General features: G+C 44.2%; 1 pseudogene; it reads left to right on the forward strand.

Moving 5' to 3' along the window:
- The first annotated feature begins 3,321 nt into the window (after positions 1–3,321).
- LOC140521915 (uncharacterized) lies at positions 3,322–16,994 on the forward strand (annotated as a pseudogene).
- Positions 16,995–24,725: the final 7,731 nt, after the last annotated feature.

Genomic DNA, 24,725 nt, shown 5'->3' on the forward strand with positions numbered 1-24,725 from the left:
GATGTCATTTGACTGGCAACAAGTTCTAAGGTTTTCTCTTCAAAACAGGAAGATTTGTTTTATTTCTGTAATGTTGTTCTTGTTATTATGCTTTGAAGTTTTATTGGGATTTGTGGAAATTATTTGATAATAATTGTTAACTTTAAAAATCATACCTAGACGGGGATGCAATTATACTCTTAGGAAATCAACTTGTCTTTTGATCTGGATATGATGAACTGAACTGTTAGAGAATGATCACAATCTTGAAAAACTGCTAAGTATTCAATTGGATGTATGTAATTTAAAAATAAACATTATTTATAATATTTTAATATTATAAATTTGTATTTAAAATTATAAATATAATATAATATTTTAATATTATAAATATAATATTACAATATATAACAGCTTTTGGGAAAAGTAGAGAAGATATAGATTTTCCTTATCTGGGGAGTTCTTTGGAGACTGACCAAATGCTTTGGGTTACCAAATCTAAGCCCTGGGACAGAAGTTGCTTAAAGTAGCTGATGAGGTAGAAGCCCAAGCCAAGAACTTTATCCCTTGGATCGGAAGGGCTTTTGTCCCATTTGTCTGAATGGCCCCTCAGGTTGGAAATGTGGTGGAGCCGCCAGTACCCTGTCCTCCAGTCTTCTCAAGACTTGGAACAACAGGAAAGCCTGGGTGCTGGCAGTTCTCCCACTTTCTCCACATCTCTCAGCAAGCCCTGGGCAAAAACGAAGGCTGAAGGTAAGGTTACCCACCTTCACATGCCTAAGTTCTCTGCTGTAAGCAGTCACTCTGGCCCTAACCACCCCTTGACCCCTCTGGTCATAGGCATCGAAAGGGAAACTAGGGAATGTCTCCAGACATACCCCCTCCCCAGCCTATTGAGGATCTGTTGCTTAAACACTCCTTCTTATGCCCTCCTCTAGCCTTGGCCCCTTGCTGGAAAGGGATCTGATGGTGAAATTGGGGAGCCAGTTGTCTCTACTTAATCCTCCCATCTCCTTTTTTCCCTCTGTTCAGTAAATCTCCCCACGTTTGCTTGAGAGGGTAGGAGACAGTCGAGCCAATTGCTTGGGATCTGGGAATTCCAGGGTGAGCTACTTCTGCCACCTCACCTGTTGTTAGCCTCCCAGACCCTAAAGTGCTCCCCCATCTCAGCCAGTATCTGATTAAGCCTGAGGCCTGGGAAGAACTACAGCCTTTCATTGAAAAATTCCTTAAGTATAAAATCCTTGTCCCTTGTTCATCTCCATGCAACCCTGAAATCCTTCCAGGAACAAAGGTTCAAGATCTCAGGGCTATTAATGAAGCTGTTATTCCAATAGTCCTTATGAGAAGTAAGAAAGTTCTGTTGTCCACATTCCTACATCGGGGTTGTGACCTAGCATGGACAGGTTAGAGGTCAGGAACTAATAAGCAGGCCCAAGGAGCTGTGTGAGGAAGGGCCTATCAGAGAGGAGAACATGAAGTCACTTGGACAGGGGACAGTATCTCAGGAAATCCAAAGTTCACAATTCTACAAGGGTCCTGCCTCATGCTGACCTGGTTGTAGTTCTTCTGCTGGAAGCTACCCATTCTTTCATGGAAGGAACACAGGCCTTCCCTGCTCTGAACTCCATTTAAAATAAATTTTTCTTGATAACTTTTTTGCATGTCAAGTTCATCTCTAACAATCCCCAACACATACACTACACTAACTCAGATCCCTGGGGATTTCTGTGTACCTCTTCACATAGACTTCAGCCCTCCCTCCCTCAAAACAAAGTCAAGTGCAAGTCATGTCATCATTTCTCTGATGGCAAGGAAGGATGAAAACACACACACCGACTCACAATTTATTTTTACCTTTGAATGGACTCTTCCTGGGGAAACAAGTCCATTCCTGCTAACATGGACAGTCTGGCTCCAGGCTTTGGGAAGAGTTTTAAGGGACCTGAAAGCAGTAGATTGTAGCTTAATTCAGTATGTGCATGATATTCTTATTTGTAGCCCCATCCAGGAGTGTTCTTTGGCTGCTGCCACGGAAACCCTTAATTCCTTGGGCATTGAAGGCTATAGGGTCTCTTTGATAGTCCAGATAGCATGCCAGTCCTTAAAGTATCTGGGCCATGAACTCCTGCCCACCTCTCTCTCTTTAACCTCTGAGAGCAAAAGCACTAAGAAACAAGTTCCAGTGTTTTTAGGCATGGCTGGATTTTGTAGATTGGATTCTTAATTCTGGTTTTATTACTAAAACCCTTTATGACCCTACTCAGGGCAGTGACTCAGACCAGACTAAAGCTTTCATGACCTTGAAAACTAAACCTAATCTAGAAAAACTTTTCACTCTGTATGTTGATGGAAGGAGAGGACAGGCTTTGGGAGTCAACCCATTCCTTAGCACCTCACCCCAGGTCAGTTGATGTTTTTATTCAAATATGCTTACCTTGATCTATACGCCTGATGAGGTTCAGACTCTGGAAACCTCCCTGAACTCCCTTTGAATCACCCCACCTGGACTTTCATACTCAAATTTGCAGATAGCTTCCACTGGAATCTTGCCATGTAACCTGGCTTTTCATACTCAAATTTGTAGCCAGGACCTCCTGAATCTTTCATGTTCAAATCTGTTTCCCTAGGCCTAGCCTGGCCTGCCATTGTCTGTTACCACTGCATTGCCCCACCTACATTCCACCCAACCACATCACTAGTTTCCCCAATCTCCTCAAAACCCTCCCTAAACCCCTCCTCCCATCACCTGAGACTACCAGACCAGCTCAGCCCCCCACCCCCCAGCTCCCTCCTACACTCTTTTCTGTATTTAAGGTCCATCATGCCTCCATGTAGGCCCTCAGATTCAATCCAACTCAGACTCTGTGTAGTCAAGATTCTATCTGGTGGAATACAAGCATTACAAATGCTTAAGTTCCTTAAGAGTCAACCTAAGGTTGCGAATCTTTAATAAGCTTTGTTTTCTTTGGCTTTAAGAAGGCTTGTGTGGAATTCATTCGGCAGGACCAGACGTGTTGGTATTTCGGGGTCTCCAGCACCCGTCATCCTCATCACTAACACATGCCCTTAAAGGCCGAATTTTAAGTCTACTACACCTTAAGGGTGGATCTGCCCTTAAATAGTAAAACATCCCATTTATCCTGCTGGGATCTGATTTTAAAGGAGCCACAACCTCTATCCTCAAACTCAGCTTTGTTTGGCTGTAAATCCCCAGCTCGCCTGCAAATCTCCAGCTTGCCTCTGCCTTGCTCTCCCCCTCCCAACTCCTAAAGTCCTCAATCTTTTCTCCAATAAGAAATCAGATGTGAGTATGATTGAGGAGGAGGAGCTTTCAGAGAAGACCAGGCTGGGGGCGAGGGGGTGGCCCACGTGGAACAGGAGCTCTGGGGTGGAGGGTGGCAGCCTGGATGGAGTCTAGGGCATAAGAGGGGTCATCCCGGTGGCCAAGGCTGTCCAGGTGACAGAGGGCAGGGCTTGGGGAGGAGAGGGAGAAAGGGTCCTGGGTGTTATTGGAGGAAAGGGCCCTTCCTGGGGGCCTCAGAGGCTGGGAGGAGCCTTCCAGAGTGGGCGGGCTGAAAACTGGAACTTGTGCTGAAATTGTTCTGCCTTCTTCCCTGGAGCTGAGATCTTTCTGCCTTCTACCCTTGTACTGGAGCTCCCTCTGCCTTCTTTCCTCAGATGTGGGATCACTGTCTTCTCTTGGACCTGAGATCTCTGCCTTCTGGAGGCCATCTCTGGGTGCAGGTGCCAGGTAGGTCTGAGCCAGCCCCTCACAGACCTGCTGACTGTTCATCCCATTGGGTCTCATCCTCTCCCTCTGACCCTGTGGTGAGTCTAGCTTCAAATCCCCCTGGAGCAACCCTCCCTCCCCAACCTGGTTCCTGGACAAGCTTCCTCCTGCTAACTCTTTTCCAGACTCCCGATTGTTGAGGTCCAGGGTGGAGTGCTGTTGACAAGATCAGGAAAGACCTTTGGGAAACTGTTCTTTGAGACTGTACTCATTATCATCCGCAATGGCTCTCCATGCCCCCCAGATGTTGCTGTCTCCTTGAGACCTACGTGAGAATTACAGAAAATGAGGGATATGTAAAATAGATGTCCTCTAGGCCAACAGTCTTTAAAGACAATAAGACTGGCCAAATCACTGGGACAGGAGATGAGCAGAATGTCTCGTAGGCTTGCAGTTTCTGTCTATAAATACCTTGACCCTCAGATCAATAAACGGAATTGGTCTATCTTTTCCAGCCTCCCGTGGCTCTTTTCTTCAACCACATCACCGAGCCGTGTAGGGACGAGGGCCTTCCGCTACACCCGATCACTTCTCAAGAGTCTGGGGTTATACCTCCCCCAGATTTACGATGGAATTTTTGAATTTTAACAGAATTCAAACATTACCCTCAGGGACCCAGGAATCCGGTCTTGAATGAAACACAAGTGAAACTCCTGAGTGACCCTCGAATTGCCCGAGTGAAGGCCTGGATCTGCCTCCAAGGAACTGGGCCCCTCAGGCCTTTTTTTCCTTCAGAGACAAGATTTATTGTGTTGCCAATGGAGGAGGGTGAGATTTTTTGTTTTTTTCAATCTGCCCGTTTGGTTGGGTCAACATTGACTTTTATACAGAAAATGAAAGAATGGTGGGCATATTTGGGTGGAGTTTGAGGGGTGGGAGATTTCCTGTGGTAATCCTGAGGTAAAGGAGAAGGGGCCTGGGGTGATTCCAAGGTAACCCACTAAGAAGGGTTGGGTTTGGTGGGGGCCACAAATACAGGATAATTGAGAGGATCATTCCGTGTCTAGGTGAGGGTGGGGGAAAGGTCAGGACCTGGATTGCTCTCTTCTGCTCAGGTCCTTGACCCAGTCAGAGGGAGCTCTCTGATTCAGGAGCCACTGGGGCTCTGACTGCTCTTATCCCGTATGGTATCCCAAGCACCTACTGCCCCTTGTTATCTGAATGAGAATGGGGGAAAGGAAGGGAAAAGAATAGTAGTAGGAGATGGTGGGACCATCTTTGTCACATCTGACCCTATGTCTGGGATTCATTCTCTGTCCTGCGGGCAGGGCCCCACTCCCGGTAACTTTCTGTAGGCCAGGCTCCTGCCCCGGGATTCTTCTCTCTCCCCAGCTCAGTTTGCAGAAGACTAAAGCCTGACCCAGGCTGGGAGTGTGGAGCCAGAAGGAATGACCCTTGGAAGCTGCAGACCCCCAAGTCAGGTGAGTGCACTCTGTCTACAGACTTGACCCCCATAGACAGAATAAAGAGGCCATTTCCATAGACAGAGAGGATTATCTGTGAGGCTGGCAATCCCCTCCCTATGGACTGTTTCTTTACAAAAATAGGTAGGAAATTGAAAACAGCCCTAACAACACCATCCTGTTCTCTGTCCTTTGAATTAATCCATGGCATATTGACATTACAATCACTAATTACCCCTCATCTCCACTTGCTGCCCTCCTAAGACCTTTTCACTCATTCCTCTCTGTTCTGTTGCATCTTGTCTTTGCTCCTGTATCCATGCAGACACTTGACACTCACTAGCTGTGTGACCTTGGGCAACTCAGTTAACCCCAATTGCCTCATCCTGGGTCATCTTCCCTCATGCTCATGAATGTGTGGTCACTGGATTCAGATGACTCTGGAGGAGGTGAGACTGGTGACCTGGACAGCCCTCCCTCACTCAAAACACAGTCAAGTGCAAGTCTTGTCATCATTTCACTGATGTATGTGATTGTAAAAAATGAAAAGGATGACTTCAGAAATACCCAGAAAGACTTACTTGAACTGATGCGACATGAATTGAACACAACCAGGAGAATCTTGTATACAGTAGCAGCAATGTGGCTCAGTGAAGAACCGTGAGTGACTTAGCTCTTCTCAGCAATGCAGTGATCCAAGAAAATGCCCAAAGGACTAATGCTAAAGTCTACTATCTGTCTCCAGAGAAAGAACTGATGCTTTTCACCATACAGACTGGAGCATGCTGTTTTTCAACTCTTTTCTTACATTCTTTTTCTTTTTTTTTTCCAAGTCTTTTTGTGCAAAACTACTAATACAGAAATGTTTTCCATGATTGAATATGTACAACCTATATCTTATTGCTTATTATCTACATTACGGGGGAAGGAGTAGAGGGAAAGAAGGATAGAATTTGGAGCTCTAAAATTTTAAAAACAACAAATATTAAAAAGTAACATGTAGTAGAGGGAAATAATTTTTCAGAAAATGTAGAAAAAGAAAATTGAAGTTGTCCACCATTCAGCATGGCACCATCCACTGACAGCAGCAAATGGAGAAATTGTGAATCTTCTTTGAAACCCATTTGAATTCTCTTAAGGAGACTCTGAAGGTCATGTGGCAAAGTACTGAACACTGAGGTCCTTTCTCAGGTTAGATTGCCAATCATTCACATTCTGCAGCAGGGAGCACAACTCTGATGGACTGGCCATGTTTTTCAAATGCCAAAAGGATGTTTCTCTAAAAGACTATTTCATGGAGAACACATGCAAAGAAAGCACTCAGTGTGGTCAGAAGACATAGTAGAAGGCCATATTCCCAAGGTCTCTCTGAAGAATTTTGGAATCAGTGGTGAGACATGGGAGACAGTGGCAAAGGACCAGCCAGCATAACTTATGAACATCAAAGAACAAGCTGTGCTAGCAAAGCAGAATTGCAATATTTCAAAAGAATAGTGAGATGTGCAAATTGAGAGGCATCTCCACCCCAAATGTTCATGGACACTATTTGTTGCCACCCTGTGGTAGAGCCTTGTGGCCTCTATTAGTCTGATCATCCATGTCACACATTGGACTTCAACCCTTACATAGTGATGTCCTTTCAGTCTGCTTTGAACACAAAGAAAAACAAAAATGAACAACTCTAGCTAAATACTTTCATAAGGAAATATGTTATTGACAAATGAAAGCAATCATAAAGAAAAGGCATAAGATGTTTTGGCCATGACAGATTATACAAAGGGCAGCCCCAAGACACTGTAATAACAGATAATTCTCCTTCACTTGGCTGGAAAGTCTCATCTCCTTCAGTTCAGTCTAGATTGTAATTAGTCTATCTTATAAATCCTTTTCATCTTTTATCTAGATAACATTTTGTTTCAAGCTCTCAGGAAATTAACTAGATTTTTTCTTCCCTCTCTTTTCTATAGGAAACATTCTCTCCCTCACATCCCAGAATATGCTCTACTTGGCAGCTTCTCACAAACCTGACAGAATATTGTTGATAAAATATTATTTTTTATCAGTTCTGATAAGGAAGAAATTTCACTTTTCTCTCTCTTCCTTGGTTTTCCTATCTCACAGACAAAAGACACATTTGTCCCAGATTCCATAGTAACACATTCCTCCACTTTATTCCAATTGATCATTTCAAATATGTCTCTCAAGTTTTCACTGAGCTCTTAATGACTGGTTTTAAATGCTGATTCTCACTAAACTAGGATAAGACTTTTAAGTTAGTCCAATTTTTGTGCTTTAGTTTCCTCTTCTCACTTGACGAGGGTTAGACTGCCTGAATTCTGGAGGGTATCTCAGGTCTAAATCTTGAGACTCCTGATGGTTTAGGAGCTGGTGACATTCCAGGATGTGTCTGTGGACTTCACTGCTGAGGAATGGGACCTCTTAGACCATCCTCAGAAGCAGTTTTACAAGGCAGTCATGCTGGAGAATGCCCACAACCTGCTTTCCTTGGGTAAGGACATTTCCCCTGGCCACTCTTAGTCTGCTACCAAAGGAAATATCTTCATTTTTCAGTGTGCTGACATTGGAGCACTTATCTATTACTAGAAAGGGAAATGTGCTGGTCTCCATTGTCCAAGAGACAGGGTGTTTTTGCTGTCTGGTTTTCCTCTAGAAGGTCAGTACATTGTGTGAAGATAACACATATGTTCTGTTGTTGCTCCTGAAGCTGTCTCTTGGCAATTCTAGGTAGCTTGAGGTAGATCAGTGTGGAAGCATCTCAGATGTAGAACTAATCCTATGGATTATTTAGCCCAACCTCTCCCTGGATATTAATTTTGTCTGCCATTTATATGAAAAGTGCTCAGCCTGCTTCTCTTTGTAACCTCTTCCTCTTTGGGATGGGCCAAGTATTTAGGATATCCTTCTTTTTGAGAAGCATCAATTTGTAAGTCACAATTTCTAGTTGTGCCTAGTGTCTCACATTTGTCCTTAATCTTTCTTTAAATTGCCTCCACCATACAGCACAGGTGGTGGGAAAGGACAGAGGGCAATAAGCCTTTCTTTTCACTTGCTGTTCATCAGCTGTGGGGTTAAGTCTTTTCTTTACAATATTATGTTATTGGCTGATACTGTTATCCCTATCTGGCATTTGAGAAAACTGAAGCAAACAGAGGCTAAGTGACTTGTCCACACACATAGTTAGTAACTCTCTGAAGCTGGATTTAAACCCTGGCATTCCTCACTCTAGTCTCAGGCTTCTCTTCATTATACTACCAGTTGCCTCTAATTTCTAGATAATGGGAACTCTGCAGTGAGTCCATCTTCCTATCAAGAAGCTGCACTATGTTCAAATTTTCTGATTCCCAGTTGGCTCCATGATCTCCCCCATCTTTCCCCAAAGTTCTCAAAAATAAATGCTGCGGAAACTATGCTTAAGGACTTCTGGCCACCATTTTGTCATCCTTGATTGCATGCCCCTATCAATGGCAGGAATAAGAGACTGGCCAAGAGTTAGAATTTGACTAAGGTTCATCAATTTCCCCAAAAGGAGAATCTCACCAGAAGAGCACTGATTTGCTGAATGAACAGTAGCCAGGTTTTCATAGGTTTCATGGGGTGAGGAGTTGAGGAGGAGACAGAGCCAGAGCTGATCCATCAAGCTCTAATCTGCTGAAACTCAATGCTGATCTGGCACATCCTTTTTCGGTTCCTTGGATTACAACCATTAATGGAAGAATAAGCCAGATGTTTGTGAACATGAAGGAGTGAGTCTCTAAATGGAGTAGCTTTGTATGTACACTGTTTTCCCTAAAGAGAACTAAATTCTAAATATTTCTCCATGTTCCTTCCTTTTCACACATTATCAGGGCTTCCAATTCCCAGAGAATATTTGGTTTCTTATTTGGAGCAAAGGGAGGTGCCATTGATGTTGGAACAAGAAGGCCTGAGGAGCTGCTGTCCAGGTGAGTGAGGTAAAAGCAGGCACATGAGAGCTGTGTCTCTTGGTGTTGTAGCAAAGCAAGTGCTAGATTTGTGGGAAGGAACACCTGAATTGGGATTTCTTTTCAGAGACTTTTAGCATTGAGTCTGTGCACAAGTCACTGAACCCCACTGATTCTCAGTTTCCTCATCTGTAAAATTGGAAAGTTAGATACCATGCAACTAAGCTTTCTCCTACTGATAAATCTATAATCCAAAAAAAAAAAAAAAGCATTATTTAGAATTTGGGGGCATGGAACTTTCCTGAAAGTACAAAAGGGGGTTAGGCTTTTAAATATGGTCTCTATCTTAGGCATTTTTCTCATCAGTGAAGACTTAGAAAGTTTCTGCTATGTGCCATACCCTCTCTTAAGCAATATAAAGAGATACAAGGAAGATCCCTTGCTCTCCTAGTGTTCACAGACTGTGTGGGCACATGACATGCCAGCAATCATGTAGAAACCTGTTAATGGACAAGACAGATTGGATCTCATTGAGAGAGGGAAGGTGCTACAGTGAAGGAGGACTGGAAAGGCTTATTGTGGAAGGTGGGTTCTAGCTGGGGCTCCAGGGAAGCCAGGATGGTATTCCATGGCGGGAGAGGGCTTAGAAAGCCCAAACATTTGGAAGGCAGAGTGTCCTCTTCACAGAACAGAAGTGAGGCTCAAACCAGTGGATTATAGCATGTTTGGTGGGTATGTGAAGGGAAAGAATATTTACAGGAATAGCAGAGGGGTATGTAAAGGGAGAATAGGTGATTAATAGCCTTAGAACAGATTTTATATTTGATCATTTTCCTAGGGAGCCACAGGAGATTGTTGAGAATGTGGTGATATGGTCAGTCAAGAACTTTAGGAAGATGATCTTTGTAAGTGAATGGTGGAGTGTAGGGACAGTTGAAGCAGCTGGACCAAGTATAAGGTTCTTGGAATAACTCTGGTGTGTGGTGTTTGGAACCTGAATCAAGACAGTGGAAGGGTTGGGAGAGAAGGGTGTGTATGGGAGAGATGATATCTGGGTGGAATCACAGGACTTAGAAGAAGATTGAATATGGGGGACAGAAGTGTTTGTGAAAGTCACTGAGGAATGCATGACACCTCATTTATGAGCCTGCTCTAATGGGAGGATGTATTGGAGAGCATTAGGAAAGTAGGAGGATGGGAGGGCTGAAGGAAAGAGAATGACTTTTGTTTGGGGAACATTGAGATTAGTGTTGCTAAATCCCAGAGAGAGTGAGAGAGAAAAAGAAGGGTGATTGACTGTGAAAAGCTGTAGAGAAGGAAAGAAATATGAGGATGAAGAAATGACCTGTGAATTTAACAACTTGGAAGTTTTTGGTAATTTTGAAGAGAAGAATTTCAGGTGAACAATGAAACTGGGAGCTAGACTACAGCAAATTCCAGAGAAAGGAGATGGAGACACCAGTTGTACCTGGGCACCTCCTGCTATTTAGCCAAGAAGCGAAAGAAAGACATTGGAAAAATCTCTCTGGGATTGAATGGGTCAAGGGATCATGTTTTGAGCATTAGAGAGAAACGCTTTGTAGTAGTAGGGAAGGAGTCATTAGTGTGGGAGAGACTGGAAAGTAGTGACAGAAGGGAATGCTGGAGGGGGCAGTATACTGAGGAAGATAAAGTCCTGGAATCAGTTGGTTAAATGTGGAAAGGTGTTTTCTTTAGCTAGCAGATGGAACATCATTTCATCTGACTCATAGAAGATGAGGAGGATAAGATAGTTGTTGTTAACTATCCAATTTTTTCTTTTGTTTTTAAATGTTATTTATTTTTAGTGTTCTACAATCACTACCATAAAACTTAAGATTTTTTTTTCCTACCTACCCCACACCTTCCCACTCCCTCCCCAAGATGGCATACAATTCTATATAGAATCTACACATACGTTCCCATTAAATACATTTTCACTGTAGTCATGCTGTATAGAAAAACCAAAATGAATGGGAGAAAGCATATAACAAAACATAATACACGCAAAAAAATGATCTGCTACATTCTGCAGTTGAATTCCATAGTTCTTTCCCTGGATGTGGAGGATATTTTGCCTTAGGAGACCATTGGGAATGTTTTTTTTAAGTCCTTCATTGCTATGAAGTTTCAAGCCTACCAGAAAAAACTCTCACATACTCTAGTCGTTGCTGTGCACAAAGTTCTCCTGGTTCTGCTCTTTTCACTCAGCATCAGATCATATAAGTTTTTCGAGGCCTCTCTGAAATCTTCTTGTTCATCATTTCTTATAGCACAACAGTATTCCATTACATTCACATACCATAATTTATTCAGCCATTCCCCAATTGATGAGCATCCCCTTGATTTCCAGTTTTTGGCCACTACAAAGAGTGCTGCTGTAAGTAGTTTTGTACATGTGGGACCCTTTCCCATTTTTATGATCTCTTGGGGATATAGTCTTAGAAATGATATTGCTGGGTCAAAGGGTATGCACATTTTTGTAGCCCATTGGGAATAGTTCCAAACCACTCTCCAAAATGGTTGGAGGAGCTCACAGCTCCACCAACAATGCATTAGTGTTCCAGCTCTCCCACATCTATCATCTTCCTGTTTTGTCATGTTAGTCAGTCTGATAGGTGTGATGTGGTACCTCAGAGTTGTTTTCATTTGCATCTCTCTAATCAAAAGTGCTTTAGAGTATTTTTTCATATGATTATAGATATCTTTAATTTCTTCCTCTGAAAATTGCCTGTTCATATCCTTTGACTATTTATCAATTGGGGAATGACTTGTATTGTTGTACATTTGACTTAGTTCTCTATATATTCTAGAAATGAGGCCTTTATTCCTGAGATTAGATGTAAAAATTCTTTCCCAATATACTACATCCCTCTGAATTTTGGTTGCATTGGGTTTGGATGTGCATAAACTTTTCAGTTTAATGTAATCAAAAATATCCCTCTGGTACTTCATAATGCCTTCTATCTCTTCTTTAGTCAAAAATTCTTCCTTTCTCCATAAATCTCATAAATACACTATTCCTTGGCTCCTCCACTTTGTCCATAGTATCAATCTTTATACCTAGATCATGCACCCATTTGGACTTTATTCTTGTGGACACTGTCAGGTATTGGTCTATATGTAGTTTCCACCACACTGTTATCCAGTTTTCCCAGGAATTTTTGTCAGAGATTTAGTTCTTATCTGAGAAGTTGGGATACTTGGGCTTATCAAACAGCAGTTTGCTGTATTCATTGCCTACTGTGTCTTGAGTACCTAGCCTATTCCACTTGTGTACTCTTCTGTTTCTTAGCCAGTACTAAGTGGTTTTGATAATTGCTGCTTTATAATACAATTTGAGATCTGGTAGTGCTAGGCCACCTTTCCTAGCCCTACTTTTCATTAGTCCCTTTGATATTCTGGACCATAATCGAACAATATGTTGTTTACAAGAAACACATTTGAAATGGGGGGATACGTAGGGTGAAGGTAAAAGGTTGGAGCAGAATATATTTTGCTTCAGCTGATGCAGAAAAAGCAGGGGTAGCAATCCTAATCTCAGACAAAGCAAAAGCAGAAATAGATCTAATCAAAAGAGATAAGGAAATAAACTATATCCTGCTAAAATGCATTGTAGCAATATCATTACTAAACATTTATGCTTCAAGTGGTATAGCATCCAGATTCTTAGAGGAGAGGTTGGAGGAGGCAAAGGAAGAAACAGACAGCAAAACTATACTACTGGGGCACCTCAACCTCCCCCTCTCTGAACTGGATAAATCTAACCTCAAAATAAACAAAAAAGAGGTTAAGGAGGTAAATAAAACTCTGGATAATATAGATATGATAGATCTCTGGAGAAAATTGAATGGGAATAGAAAGGAATATACCTTTTTCTCGGTGGTACATGGCACATGTACAAAAATTGACCATATTCTAGAACATAAAAACATCACAATTCAGTGCAGAAAGGCAGAGATAGTTAATGCTTCCTTCTCAGATCATAATGCAATCAAAATTATATGTAATACAAAGCCAAGGAAAGATATACCAAAAATTAATTGGAAACTAAATTATCTAATCCTAAAGAAGGAGTGGGTTAAACAACAAATCATAGAAACAATCAACAACTTCATTCAAGAGAATGTCAATAATGAGATAACCAACCAAATCTTATGGGATACTGCAAAAGCAGCTCTTAGGGGAAACTTTATGTGTTTGAATGCCTACATGAATAAAATAGAGAAAGAGGAGATCTCAGCTACATGGTTTTCAATCCTTTCACTCATTTGTGAGTCATGATCCCATTTGGGGTTTTCTTGGAAAAGGTACTGGAGTTTTTTCCCATTTATTTTTCAGGCTCCTTTTACAGATGAGGAAATCAAGGCCAAGACCCCTAAGTGACTTGCCCAGGGTCCTAACTGTAGTAAGGGTCTGAAGCTAGACTTGACTTGAGTCTTCCTAACCAGTGCTCTCCTCAGTGCACCACCTAACTACCCCAAGGGAGTCAGGGAAATGTCAAAGGATACTCTTGCCCCAGTGAGGTCCACCCTGAAAATACATACCCTAAGCTTCTGGTGTACTCATGAAGCCTAGTTTTATGATTGTCTCTCTTTCATTCAGTAGCATTTAAGTACTAGCAAAGGCTGCTGCCTCACTTAGAATTAATTCAAAGATATGCTTTATCTAAATCAACTACCTGTGTCCCTTGTTTGATCTCTAAGACTCAGTCTTTGACCCCTTCTTGGAGAATTGTTGGGCAGATTCATTGAATTTGACAGCCACTCTCAGTCTGATGAAGTGAATAGTAGAAATTCCCAGGTGTTCCGTAGTATAAGATGCTTCAGGATCCTTAAAAGAAGTCTCTGCAATCTTTAGTATAGACCTGTTCTGGTCCCATGAGGGTTAGGACCAGATAAAGTTCACTCAGATAGGAGATAAGGTGCAAGAGAGTAACAGGGCTGAGGCCAGAACCTGCATTTGCCAAATAAGAAACAGAAGAGAATACAGGAATTGAGGTAGAATCTGGGCCCTGATGTCAGTCATGGACCAGTCAGTCAATAAATGTGGATTAAGCACCTCCAGTTTTCGAGGCACCTCACCACATTTTAGGAAGGGAAAAGGTGCAGTCCCTGCTGTCAAGAAGCTGCCAACTTGTCACAGAAACTTGAAAATGGTTGAGAAAAAGCAAGAGATGAGGGACCTTGGTCTTAGGTGATCCAGGGGAAGGAGAATTTTAGGAAGCAGGAGGATAATCTAGTCCAATGGAATACAATGGAATAAAGGGGAATTCAAGGAGTGAAATAATAGTTTAAGGAGAGAAGAATTAGGGAAAAAAGATTCAAATCAGGACAAGAAAAAATCCAGGTACACCTCAGAGATATTACAGAATCAGTTCCAAATCTGAGCAGCAAAGCAAATATTGCAATGAAGTAAGTCACCTGTACTTTTGTTTTTTCAGTACATATAAAAGTTATGTTTATTATATACTGTTGTCTATTACATGCATAATACTATTTTTGCTTTTTAAAAGTACATATTTTAAGTTGGAAATATTTTATTGGTAATAAAAACTAACTGTATCTGAGCCTTCAGTGGGTCCCAGACTTCTTTCTGGTGGTAGCTCTGATCCAGTGTTGCTGCCTATTGACTCATCAGCATTGTCATTGCTCAGTTGCCATGGCAGTTTCTAAAAATAAGGCAACAGAGGTTACCATATTGGTAGAGATTGACTCTTCTTTCCCCTTGAACTTAAAAACCCCACTGTAGACTTAAATTGGCCTAATTTCACTATTTTTGTGTCTCAGAGAATAGGAAGACCCAAAGGGAAGGGAGAAAAAAGTCGAGCATACTAAAAGATAACATTGTTTCTTAAAAAAAGGTAGAACAAAAGTATGTACCATGGAGAAGGCCCATCTAGTTCCGTGGGCAGAACATGCCCACTTGCAGGATTTTTCGTCTAGTCTCAGCTGCAGGGATAGTTTTCATTATCACTCAGCCATTCTGAGCTGATGGCCTGACTTTATGTTGTAGTAAGGATGTTGACTCTGCCATTTTCACAGGTATTTCTGAGGCTCCAATATGACTGTCTGCGAAGCTCTTTGCAAGTTAAGTTATCCTACAAATCTGAGTAATGGCATTTTCAAACAATTGTGTTTGTGTCTTTGAAGACTTTTATCTGTACCTTGGGACGTATCATGTAGATGAGTTTATTTTCCTGCAATGGAGGGAAAGGTTTATAATTATGTGTGTGTGTACATGTGTCTGTATATATGTTTTACTATTTGTTTTTGTTTTTTTTTTTTTGCAGAGGGAACGATTAGACCTAGAAGGGAAGAGACTACTGAAAAGCTAAGGATTTCTGTGAAGGAAGGACACCAAAAAAACCTCATGAGTGACAGTTCCTGTGCCTTCACTGGGAGAGAACTCTGTGCTATAAATGATGGAATCCACACAAGAGAGAAACCTCATGGTTGTCATCATTGTGGGTAAACCATGGGTCAACAGTCATCCCTGATTTACTTTCAAAAAAGTCATACTGGAGAGAAACCATATGAGTCTCATGAATGTGATGTACATTTTAGTGAACACTCATCCTTCCTTTTTCATCACAGTATTCACAGTGAGAGGAAACCTCAAATGTAATCAGTGTGGAAAGTCTTGGAGTTGCAGCTCTAGTCTTGCTGTACATCAGAGCATGGAGACTAGAGAGCAGCCTTATGAGTATGATAAACTTCTTGAGGCATTCCCACAGAGCTCTAATCTTTCTCAACATCAGATAATCCACAATGGTGAGAAACCTTATGAATGTAATCACTGTGGAAATGCATTCAGATTTAAACATGATCTCACTGTACATCAGAAAATCCATAAGGGGGAGAAACATTATGAATGTTCTCAATGTGGAAAGGCTTTCACATATAGCTCCATTCTTGCTGCACACCAGAGAATCCACACGGGAGAGAAACCTTATGAATGTAATCAGTGTGGAAAGGTTTTTAGACAAAACTCCCAAATTGCTGTACACCACAGAATCACACTGGAAGGTAACCTTATGAATGTAATCAATGTGGAAAGACTTTCAGACAGAGCTCAAATCTTGTGGCACACCAGAGAATCAACACTGGAGAGAAACCTTATGAATCAATCAACGTGGAAAGGCTTTCAGATGAAACTCTCATTTTGCTGTACACCAGAGAACCCACACTGGAGAGAAACCTTTCGAATGTAATGAATGTAGAAAGGTTTTGAGTTCTAGCTCTACTCTTGCTGTGCATCAGAGAATCCACAATGGAGAGCAACCTTATGAATTTAAGCAATGCAGAAAGGCTTTTAGAAAACTAAACTTTCAGACTAAACTCCCTACTTGCTGCATGTAGCAGACACACTAGAGAGATATCAAATGTGACAAAACTTTTTAGATACACTCTAACTTTACTATACAATGCTGATGAAAGCAAAGCTGAAGAGATGTAATTTCCGGGTAATCATTTAATTATGGCCAGTTAATAATTAATAAACAGTGGTCATTTAGCTATCTCTTACAAACCAGAGATGAATCATGGAGCCCTTTCAACACTTACATGCCTCAGATAAGTGGGAGTTTCCTACAGGCATAAATCAATTCTGATTAGTTAAAACTTAATGACAAAATAAGTATTATAATGAGATTTGGACTCATTCTAATGAGGGATTCGTTTGGGGGGGGCGGAGTGGCATGAACCTTGACTCTATTTTGGAGAAAGAGACTTATGTCTATCCAGATCGCCCTTACCTAGGGCAATCTGGACCAGATGGGTCCACTGCCCCTCAGACCTGTTTGAATAAAGCACAATGGGCCAGAATTCACCTAGAATAAAATCTGTTTAAATTTTGATCAGATCTAAATTTTCACAGTTGTGCAAGTCTTGCCTATGATTTCTTCTGATCATCAACCCTGCCCTTCAAAGATTGGTTGAATCACAGTGGCCAATCTCTGAATGAGGAAATGGGGAAAAACTTTAGTCCCAATTCATTAATTGTTTATTTATATGGGAGAAATATTCATCTCTCACATCAGAAAATCCATTCTAGAGGTCATATCTCATTAATGTAATCAGTATGAAAAGTGTTCAAGCTAACATTGTCCTTTATTTCTTATCAGAATTCACCTGAGATAGCAACCATATTCCCAAAATGAATGTACAAAGACATTCAGATGGACTATGGAGCATGTTAGACATCAGAAATTTCACATAACAGTCAAGTACAGTCTGGAGTCAGGAAAGGTCTGCAGCCAGAGATTATCTCTTCCTTCCTATCAAGGATTCCTAGTGGAGGGAAGACTTAGGAATGTGCTCAATGAGGACGTGCCCTTCCTTGGAAGAGGCAGGTCAGTGGACAGCACAATATTCACAGTAGAAGGAAGCCTTGTAAAAGCCACAGTTGTGGTAAGGTCATCACCTGAATGTCATAAATTTTTGTTTGTGTGCTGCAAATGTATGTTGAAGAAATCTTCCTAGAGATAAAACCGATGGATCTAATTAATGAGCTGTCCTCTCTCCCTGTAGCCCAGGCTTCATCAGACATCGTGTATTTCATATAGTGCATGAAACCCTGAAAAGGGATTCAATTTATCTCAGAAACCCCAAGGTTTCTCAAGACTTCCCTTAAATATGCCATGACCCCCTAGGGTGAAGCCTGCCACTGGCTTCTTCACTTTACTGCACTCTCCCACTGTGGTGAGACACCTTTCCTGCTCACCCTTCAAGCTGTCCTAGGCTGGCAATCTGGTTCACTCCTCTACAACTGATTCTGAGCCATTATTGCAAGGTTGTTTTCTAGGGAATCTGGAAGAGCCTAGACAAGTCAGTGCTTCACCTTACTATCTTGGCTCCAGTGGTCCTTATGCCCATGTTTTCAAGTAATACTCCCTTGATAACTCAAATTTTCTTGCAAAGGTCTTTTGTCTTTCCCATTCGATTGTTCTATTTTGTTGCAACGCTCCTTCAAGAAAACCTCATCTCTCCTTGCTAATCTCATAAATTATGAATACATTTAGGAAATCTCCCTTTTTCTTTTCCCTTTCCTTCTCTACTTAGCTATCATCAAACAGCCATTTTGATTTGTTGCCCTATTTCTTTGGAATATATTTAGTTGTTGCCTCCTGTACAATGTTAGGAACTGTTGGGGGACAGCTCTGGACCGGGGTCCCCCGTGAGGACCGTGAGACACCTGAGGGTCCGAACCTGCTTACGTGGCAGGCTAGCTGGTCTAGCAAGCCACGAGGTACTGGGATGGCCCTGGTAACAGGCTGGCTCCACCCACGGGGAGGCACTTGGGAGGAGCTCGCCCGCCCATGGGAGGTACGGGGGAGGAGACAGGGGATAATAAAAGGGGATGACCATGAAAGCTGGAAAAAAGAGAAATGGAATAAAGCTTGCTGGCTGCAACTCCTTTCGGGTGCTCTGCCTGTTTATTCCCCTTCCCCAACAGGGAGAGGGAATTCCCTCCCCCGAACCAGGAGGAGGGCCGGAGACGTCCGAGGACCGGGGATAGGTAAGTAGAAGGCGAAGGCCCGGGAGTCGCCCTGGGCATCTGGCGCCCCGAACAAGGGACCGCCGTAGGGAGAGGAGAATCCGCCTTGCCCCGCAGTAGTAGCCTTGCTCCACTACTGCGGGAAGATTCAGGCAGTCTTAATATTGGGAAGTGGCCAGGATGGGTCAGGGAAATAGTTTTCCCCGTTTAAAGCCCAAAGATAAAGGAGTACTTGCTTGTCAGCTGTATAAGCTTTGTAAGATCCATGGGCTTAAGCCCCACATTCGGGACTATAGCGCATTTGTGGAAAAGATCTGGGATGTTTCCCCTTGGCTAGAGCATTGTGGGTTATGCCCAGCTAAATGGGACATAGTGGGACAACAGATGGTTGCCTATGAGAGGGTGAACGCGGGTGTATTAACAGAGGAGGACTTTACGTTCTTTCAAGTGGTCGCCGCACTTTTGTGCTCGGATCCCCGTCCCCTCTGGCGATCAAACGGCGAGACCCAGTCAGGGCAGTCCCTTCAAGGGACGACAGAAGAAGAAGAGGAATCCGATGAGGATGATCCCAACCCCAAGCCCTTATATCCATGGGGTATGTTAAGAGAATGTGCAGGCAGGGACTCTAGAGCCCCGAGGGGAAGAACAAAAGGGAAAGTTGAAAAGGACTTTGAAGAGAGAGTTCAAGAGGGTGTGAAACCGTTGAGAGGTGGCACGAGACCGATAGTTAACAAGTACTGTAAGGGAAAGTCTGATGAGGAGGGAACGCCCAAGAGGGAGTGGAAAGCCCCCGAGACAAAGGGAAAGTCTGATGAGGAAGGAATGCCCAAGAGGGAGTGGAAAGCCCCCGAGACAAATGGAAAGTCTGATGAGGAGGGAACGCCCAAGAGAGAGGGCTGGGGAACTCGCAGGAAGAAGTTTCAACGGAATTTGGGAACTCCCAGTCCTCCCGAGGTCCGGCTGAATGCCCTTTCCTTCTCCCCAGCCGCCACGTCCTTGTCACAATCATCACAAGGAACGCGGTCATCTACCTACGGGCGGTCTGAGCCCTCGGAGCCTCTGAGCGTACTCACTCAGAGCCTATCCGCAGCTTTGGCTGAGGGACAGGAGATAGATTTAGAGGAGTGGGAGGGGGCCGGCGCTTACCCTGTCATTGTGGAGCGGGATCCGATGGGAAACGAGAACCGTTTCCATCGACCGGTGCCCTTCAAATTATTGAAAGAACTGAAGGAGGCCATCTCCAAATATGGCCCTTCGTCACCTTATGTGAAACATCTCCTTGCAAATACCACAGCCACTTGGCCGTGGGCCCCAGCTGATTGGAGGGAGGTATCAGGGGCTATCCTTACACCAGGACAGTTAGTGGCTTATGGCGCTGCCGTTAGACAAGAGGCGCTCAGATATGTCAAGGAACACAATATTGCAGAGACAGAGGACGCTGTGAATATGATAACAGGGGCAGGGACATACAGCTTATTGACCAGCTCCAATTCGGGTGATGGCTGCAGTTCAGTATTGTCATATTAGGGGTTTTGCCAAGATTGACGCCCCGGGGACTATGAGGGACAAGTTGGTAGGGCTAAAGCAGAGGGCTAGAGAGTCCCCCACTGATTTTGTGAGTCGGGTCCAGCTTGCGGTCTGGCGATCTCTTGGCTCGGGACCAGGAACGGATTCCCTGATAACTCAGCTGGTCCGAGATGGCTTGCATCCAGAATGCTCCCAAGCCCGCTACGCCTCCCTCGAAGAGATAGTAGAGAGGCTGTTAGACATTCCACCTAAAGACACCCACCAAGCCATGGTGACGGCGGTGGCCCAAGGGGTGACTCAGGCCCTTCAAGGTATCAAGGCCCAGAAACAATGTTATCGCTGTGGCCAAATGGGGCACTTTAAGAGCCAGTGCCCTGTCGCTAAAATGGGAGCCCACCTGTTTTCGCTGTGGGAAACCGGGCCATATTGCCAAACATTGCCGTCTAAAGCAGCAGCCTCAACCACCTCAGTCGGGAAACGGGAAAGGGGGCCTCCCTTGGGGGGGCCCCCGACCCCAGAAACAGATCTTCCCAGTGGAGGCTGTAGGCCCTGTCCCTGCCCCCCAGCCCGGGAATTCTGTACCCCTATCGTTCCCGCAGCAGTATCAACAGGCTCTCCAAAAATTGCAACCCTAATATGCACGTCTACCACGAATTCCCCCATGCCGATTTAGTTATAAGACCTTGGTATACTGAAGGGATGGACGTGCCCCCCCGCTCCTTTCCCCCGTCTGGTGGTGGGACCCTCTGGCTATGTGCCATTCATAGTCCATACTCAATTGTTGTCCATCGGGTCCTCCACGATTTATTTGACTAATCCGCATTGTTATCCCATAAACATTGCCCCAGGAACTCCTGTTGGGAGGGGTATCTATCTGCCTTGGGTTGAAGAGTCCGGGCAGGAAACCCATCAAGTTAATTGGTGCTTTCCCATTGTGGGCGATCGCCCCATGATACAAGTTTTGGTTGAAGGACGCCCAATCATGGGTCTGCTCGACACCAGAGCAGATATTTCAGTCATCAATGCATCCCAGTGGGACCCCAGTTGGGCGGTGAACGATGGTGCTGCCCAGGTTGCTGGAGTAGGGGGTGCCAGTTTGGCACTACGGGCTGCTAAACATTTGAATTGGACCTTTGAGAATCATCAGGGGTATTTTAGGCCTTTGAAATTGACCGGCCTTGCCTACGCCCTTTGGGGGCGCGACCTTCTTCAGCAACTTGGGTTACACCTCACCACTCCAGAACACCTTCAGTTAAACATGCTGGGGCCACTGTGACGGTCAGCAGCCCGCCTATAACATGGAAAACCGAGACCCCTGTGTGGGTTGAGCAGTGGCCCCTAACCCCTCAAAAGCTCACCGCCTTACGCTTTATAGTTGCTTCCCTTTTGGAGCAGGGCCGCATTGAGCCCACTACAAGCCCTTACAATTCTCCTGTTTTTGTTATAAAAAAGAAAAATGGATCTTGGCGCATGCTCATAGACCTTAGAGAGATTAATAAATGCATGCTGCCTATGGGGGCGCTACAACCTGGTCTCCCTAGCCCTGCTGCGATCCCCCGAGATTTTAGTATGACAATTATTGACATCAAAGATTGTTTCTATAGCATTCCCTTACATCCACAAGATAGAGTCAAATTTGCCTTTTCCATTCCCTCGGAAAATCGCCAGCAGCCATATGAAAGGTATCATTTTACCGTGCTCCCTCAAGGGATGGCAAACAGTCCTACTATGTGCCAAATGTATGTCCACGCCATCCTCTCCCCACTCAGACAGTGCTTCCCCAAGGCCATTATCATTCATTATATGGATGACATTCTTATTGCCACACCTAGTCAGGATTCCACGATGGCGCTTACTCAACTTATGGTCGATACCTTAGCTGCCCACGGGCTGACTGTGGCTCCAGACAAGGTACAGACTGCACCCCCTTTTCAGTATCTTGGCCATGAATTGAAACAAGGACGGATTGCTTGCCGTCCTCCGAGCATTGATCTTTCTCAGCTCACCACTCTCAACGATTTTCAAAAGCTGATTGGCGCTATACAGTGGATGCGGGCAGTTACCCCTATCCCTGATGGTGAGTTATACCCGTTGTATGATTTGCTGCGAGGGGATCCCGCTCTGCTTTCACCCAGACATTGGACATCCGAGGCCTTAATGGCAGCCAAGAGCATCCTCAACAGATGCTCCACAGTTGTTGTGCGGCAGGAACCCAACCAACCCATTTATGCCACTATATTAAAAGCCAGTACTTTCATTGGGTGCCTCTATCAATCACATGGCATTTTGGAGTGGCTGTACCCCCCTCGCAACAAAAAGGCCCTTCCACATAAATGGCGAATGGTCGCCCAATTTTTTCTTTTAGGTGCCGAGCGCTGCCTATTGGCTTTTGGCAGATTTCCCATTTTGAATTTAGAGGCATCAGAGGAAGCCTTAAGGTGCTTCTCCGATGAGATTCCAGAATGGGCCTCTCTTTTATGTATGTGTAATACCATAAAGCTTCCGCTCCCCCCAGCGCTTAGAGGATGGGAAGTCCTTCCTATCCATATGCCTTTTACTATTGTATCTCTACAGCCAGTTACGGGACCCACTGTTTTTACGGATGCTACTAAAAACCATAGGGCTGCGGTTTATATCCCTTCCAGGCAATTCCTTAAGGTGTACACCACCGAGCATTCCTCAGCCCAGAAAAATGAATTGCTGGCAATACAATATGCTCTCTCCATATTACCTAATGAGAGCTTTAATCTTGTTACTGATAGCTTGTATTGTGCAAATGCTATTGCTGCTTTACCTTTTGCCCTCATTAATCCCCGTGCTTCACCTATAGCTCAAATCCTATATGATATTCAAGAGTCCATGTTACAACGCTCTACTCCTCTTTATGTATTGCATATTCGCTCACATATGTCCACCATAGGACCCATTTATCAGGGTAATGATATTGTAGATAAAGCCCTTATATTCCCTCTGCATTTAGAAGCACAGGCAGCCCATGATAAGTATCATCTACGTGCCCGATCTTTGCGACGCCTTTATGGATTGTCCAGAGAAAACGCTCGCCAAATAGTCAAACAGTGTACCAATTGTGCCCCATTTCACCCTCTTGCCCGAGACACCGCAATTAACCCCCATGGTGATCTCCCTAACGATCTTTGGCAAATGGATGTAACACATTTTGGCAAAGTTCTTATACATGTTTGTATTGATACGGCCTCCAATTTTATTATGGCCCCTATACAGCCTAAGGAAACAGCCTGTGCAGTGATCGACCACCTCTATGGTTGCTTTGCCATGGTTGGGGTGCCTCGAGCCATAAAGACAGACAATGGGCCAGCTTATATTTCCTCTGCCTTTGCTGCCTTTTGTAGAGAATTTTCTATTACTCATATTACTGGCATCCCATATAATCCCACAGGTCAGGCCATTGTTGAGCGTGCTAACCGCACTATAAAAACTCTTCTGTTAAAACAAAAAGGGGGAGTAAGGGCGGCGGGGCGCCTCTCCCGAGGTGATCTGGCACAAGCCGTCTTCACTCACAATTTTTTGCAAATCCGAGACGATGGCACATGCCCCACAGAAAGATTTTATCTCCACGAGATGGGAGGCAGAAGGGAAAGGCCGTTAAAGGCCCCTACTGCCTGCCTCACCGGAGCTTGAATCCGGTGGAGGGACCAAGAAGGCAAATGGCATGGCCCTGAAGTAGTTATAGCGAGAGGTCAGGGGTATCTTTGCATCCAACCAGATGGAGCTGACCCAGGGACGGAGATCTGGATCCCCACACGATGGGCAGTTGAACTGCGAAAAGCCGAAAGCAAGGAGGAGACGAGGGTGGAGAGGAAGGCACCGTCTGAAGCGGGTGTGCAAACAGCGTGAGATAACCATGCTCACACTTCTGATGGCCTTACAACAGTTCCTTCCTGGGTCCGAGGCTGTCCAGTCCAAATGGTACAACACCACCCCTGCAGAGCAGCGAGCCGCGGATCAAAGGGGCGACACCTACTGGACATTAGCACAGGGACTCCCCGCCTTATGCAGACTCAACATTCCTCAACCTTCCCCAATCAATGGCCGGCGGTCCACAAAGCCCTCCAGGGGGCTATGCTGGCTTATAACGCCACAGATGACATCCATCAGTTGGACTTGCTCATTGATCAGCTGAATAACCTTTCCAGAACGTTTGAGGAAAAGCGTGAACAAGAAGACCGTTCCATCTTCGATTGGTTACAACGAATCCTGGACTTGCATTGGCTGCCAGGCGTGCTCTCCTCCGTTGCAGTTCTTGTCCTTAAGTGTCTCGTCCTGCCATGCCTCCTGAAGTTCCTCCTGCAATTATTGACACGGGCACTAGAGAGTCTTAAAGGCGATGTTTTGTCTCTGAGACATCGCAAAGACAGGTCTCCGTGGGGGGAACCACCCAATCTACCCGTGTAAAACAAAAAGGGGGAGATGTTGGGGGACAGCTCTGGACCGGGGTCCCCCGTGAGGACCGTGAGACGCCTGAGGGTCCGAACCTGCTTACGTGGCAGGCTAGCTGGTCTAGCAAGCCACGAGGTACTGGGATGG

This window comes from Notamacropus eugenii, chromosome 1 (genome assembly GCF_028372415.1).
Source record: "Notamacropus eugenii isolate mMacEug1 chromosome 1, mMacEug1.pri_v2, whole genome shotgun sequence".
NCBI lineage: Eukaryota > Metazoa > Chordata > Mammalia > Diprotodontia > Macropodidae > Notamacropus > Notamacropus eugenii.